Raw genomic sequence first — 4,679 nt, 5'->3', positions numbered from 1 at the left:
GTAGTTCCCAAGCTTACACTCCCACCACAACTGAGTGTGCTTGCTTACAGGAACATAAAATATTACTTTGCCCCACCTGCATACTTGTGCTGGGATGCTTTGCAAAGCATCCCGAGTGAGGGAAGAAGGGCTTCAGCTGCTTCTCTTTATGCCATAGACATTGTGGGCCCACTCCTAAGCACAAAGGGATGTGAACTGAGTCCTCTGGAATTAGACGGGACTTGGGGATGGGAGACTGGGAAGGAAATGGTTCCATGGCAGCCAGCTACCTAACCTGCTGGAGATTGTGCATTATGGCTCCCATCTGCCTGGTTCATAAAGGATAGTCTCATAATCCCTGCTTTACCTCAAGCTCTAACAGCATGAACCGAGGACTTTCAGAACCAAAAATATTATATTTGGGCTATCAGCCAAGATGATGGCAGGAAAATGAACATGGCAGGACACCAAATGTTAAGACCTGCTGCCGTAGAGGAACAAGCCAAGTCCCTTCAGCTCTGCAACCCACATGTCATGCTAAGATCATGTTGCTGAGAGGGGCTCAAAGCAGGACTGGGAGCTTTGTGAGGATGCCATGGCGGTATGTTTGTTACTAGTACTCAGCTGGGGATAATATTGTTGAATGCAGATTCCAGCCAGTAAAACTCCAAAACAGAAGGGTTCAGATATAATTCAAGTATGTGTTTTGATGGAGATGGATTTCTTGTTTTTTCACAAACAATTTGCTTCCAACCTCAAAACTACTTGGCATGGGAAATAAATTCTCCCAAGACTCTGAAAATAGGCAAATCCACTGAAGCAGAACATTTTACAAAGGAAATAGCACAAACACAGAGAAAATAATTCCCTTCGAAAATAAACATTTATGAATGGCTTAGCATCCGTCCATATAGAGGGAGAAGACTGACGTTGTCACCTCTTTGGAATAGTTTATGGATATAGTAATCTTCAAAGAAAAACAAAAAAGAAGCACTAAAGTAGACAGTTGAACAATAACTGTATTAAAGCATTTACCTTCATTAACATACTGTAACAATAAACTAGCAGATTATCTCAGTACCACTGGATAATGCTATGCCTACGGCATATACAGAGAAAGAAGAACATCAAAGTGAAATGAAATCTTCCTTTGGGGTAAGATTTGTCCATACTGAAAATAGGAATGTGGTTGTTGAAATCGGGAGTTAGGGCTCCGGAGAACAGTCTGGTTTTTTACTGATTCACTGAGCAGTATTGGGCAAGTTATGTTACTTCCCTATTCCTCAGTGTCCTGCAATTGGAATATGTGATGCCAATATACTTCACAAGATGAGTTCCCTGTCAATCTTCTCCTATGGTTTTTGTAATAACGGGTCTAAATACTTCCGAATCATTTTAGATGTGACCCTCATGATACTTCTGTAACTCAGGGATGCATCGTTCTCATTTTAATGAAGGGTGATTTGTAGACTTTGCCCAATGGCGCAGAGGTAGTAAAGCAGGAACAAATAAAACAAGAAGAAATACACCAGAAACAAAGGTAACATTCTCACAACCTCACTAAAGGGCTTTTTTTTTTTAAATGTTGCTTAGGTATCAGAGCAATAGAAAGATTTAAAAAAATAGATATTCTACATAGAAACAGAGGTGTATGTGTGCATACTTTTGCTAATCTATGAACTATCATGGCTATAATAACATATTCTCTCTTTGTTCTTCAGTTTCTACTCTTTGCTTCGAAGAATTTTGGGAGGGAAATCCAAGACCTTTAATTTTATTCTTTATACATACTTCAGTCCAAGGTTCTTGTAATGCAAAAAAGTCAATTTTTTTGCTCCTTGAATACCCAGACAAAAGAAAATCAGTACCCACTCTATATGGATGCACACACATATAATAGAAACTATATACATTATCATATATTAGCATACATTTTACATACAGCATAATATATCTAATGTATAATAAGCACACACAATTTAGTGGATATTTTCTTTTTCTGAGTGTTCACAGACCTGAAAAAATACTGGTTTTATTACAATAGCTTTTGATTGCAGTTTATAGCAAGTTGGGGGAGCAAGGGAGAAAAAACTTTCAGTTGAGAACAATGCTACTGTGGGAGGAGATTTTGTTATTAGTAAAGCTATCTGCAGAGACAGCAGGATGGGAAAGGTAATACATTTTTAAGTACTCTGTGAAACTGGGGCAGCTGTTTTTGGTTTTGTCTTCTCTATTATGGAGTTTTTAGAATCTGTCAGAATCTGAATTGTCCTGTTTCCCCACCTCTGCATTCAGGCTCCATCAGATTATGACGGTTTTAAAGGACGGCATAAAACTGTAGCCAGGGACACTTGAAATAGATGCGGTGAAGTGGTGTAAATTACAGGTGGTTTAATAGACTCTGCATCAGTATTAAGTTACTCATGGATGGATATATTTCACTGTCAGTTGCCTGGTGCAACCACAGCGAGATAGTAAAGGGAGCTGCACTCGACTAAATGAGACAAATGTCAATCGAAAAGCCAAAGCAAAAGAATACAACTGGAAAAAAGCCAATAGGGAGTTGCAAAAAGGCACTTGTTAAAGCAATCCACAAATTGCTTATGGTTTTTTGCACCTTTTTTGAGCCCCCCAGCATGTAACTTGCATCAAAAATCAAATTAAGGTTGCTATTAACTCCCATGCCATCCACTGGCCTAAGGCATGCTACCTTGGTACTTATTCCTAGTGGGGAATCCTGAATCATCCTCTGCCACACTCTTGTAAGTACCAAGGGGCCTCTCATACCACCTCACCTACTGCCTGTGAATTTGCCCCACATTCCCAGGCATTCTACATCTTCCCTAAGAGCGGCAATGGAAACTGGGCTGGGCTCCACATTGATTTTTTTTTCTATTTGTGGAGACAGCTTGTTCATTGGAACCTGTTACCTAGGAACAGCCCTTGCCCAGTCAGTGACTTAGACTTCTGCTGACTTCCTGCAGGCTCTCAGTGGACCATGTTGGAAAAAGGCAACAGTAGCACTGCGGTTATCATTGCAGTTTATGCAAGCTCTTCAGAGAGACTCTTGAGAGGATGCACATTAAAACCAAACATTTGTTTTCCCGTTTAGTTTTTCTCCAGATGAAATCAGTTGCCCATCCCCTTGTCCTGGCTTTTTTTTCCCCCGACAGCCATACACATCTGGTCGCATATTTTTTTTTACACTTAAGAGACTTGAAGTGAAATGCAGGCACAGTAGACAGAGTGACATGGAGAGGCTGGCATGGAGAGGCTTCGAAACAAGCAGTTGATCCAACCTTGTCAATATAGTAGGGATTTAAAATATTTGGCATTATGGACTTTAAATGTAAGTGGAAGAGGAACAGGGGGAAAACCCTGGTCATACTCTATTCACTCTCCCTTTCAGCATCCTCTCTGCTACTGTGTGACACAGGGTACTGGGCAAGATGGACCTATGAGCTAACCAGTAAATGGTGCTTCTTATGTACTCAATAGCCCTCCCCCAAAACCTCTTGCCTTCTTGAGGCACCTCTGTAATTTCCATTAATGCAGTGTCTGGGTGGTTCCTAGTCTTTATGTATTGTTCTTCGCATCACTCCTATTTCCATTTAAATACTAGAAAACACTGTTACCTAAATTTATCATATAAAAGAGGCACAGAGAAGATAAGTGATTTTTTTCCCCCTCAAGGTAGTACACAGCAAACCAATCCTAGAGCAGAATCACAAATTCATGTCCCTCTTCTAGACTGGCACCTTAAAGACTGCACTGTCCAGTCTCTGGTAACCGTGCTGCAGCCTTTTGCAATGCTCTGCTGCTTGTTTCACCATCAAAACTATTCCAGTTGCACAACTGAATAAACTAGACATTTTTCCTGTAATGATTTACAGAGATATGATCAAAGTGTCGTGCCAACAGGACTCTGAAACCTACTTAGAGCTGCAGTTTCTTAACTTTAAAAAGTCTGAGAATACTGGGAAGTGGTAAAGACCCTTTTCTGCTCTCTTTGTATCAGACTGGTTTGTACCCTTTTAGGAAAAAAAAACACAACCAGTTTTGCCAAGAGGTGATCATGGGATAGCAGATCGAAGTCTTTTTTGAAGTCAAGATATATGACATCAATCTCTTCTCCTGTGTCCAGGTGATAGGTCACCTGGTTGTAAAAGGAAATGAGATTGGTCAAGCAAGACCTACCTGCAACAAACCTGTGCTGGCTATCCCTCAGGATGTTGGCATTGGCCAGGCCATTAAGGATGGCTTCTTTAATAATTTTTTCTAAGACCTTCCCCAGGATAGAAGTCAGGCTGATGGGCCTATAGTTTGCTGGATCCACTTTCCTCCCTTCCTTGAAGATAGGCACCACATTGGCCTTCTTCCAATCTTCAAGCACTACACCAGAGTGCCAGGAGTTTTCAAAGATCCGTGCCAGGGGCTGAGCTATGATGCTTGCCAGCTGCTTGAGTACCCTGGGGTGTAGATTGTCAGGGCCAGCTGACTTGAAGGTATCCAGCCTCTAAGGTGTTCCTTCACAAGGGCAGGGGATCTCCCTCACCTGGACCTCCCTGTCCCATAGTGGGCATGGGTGTCCCGTGGGACTGATGAAACACTGATGCAAAGTAACCCATTTAATAGGTTTGCTTTTTCCTGGGCGTCACTTGTCAGTTGTCCCATCTGGTTCAGCAGGAGTCCAATGTTGC

Source organism: Gavialis gangeticus, unplaced genomic scaffold (genome assembly GCF_001723915.1).
Source record: "Gavialis gangeticus isolate Ggan-Ray unplaced genomic scaffold, GavGan_comp1, whole genome shotgun sequence".
Classification (NCBI taxonomy): domain Eukaryota; kingdom Metazoa; phylum Chordata; order Crocodylia; family Gavialidae; genus Gavialis; species Gavialis gangeticus.
Note: the sequence above shows the minus strand (reverse complement) of the source record.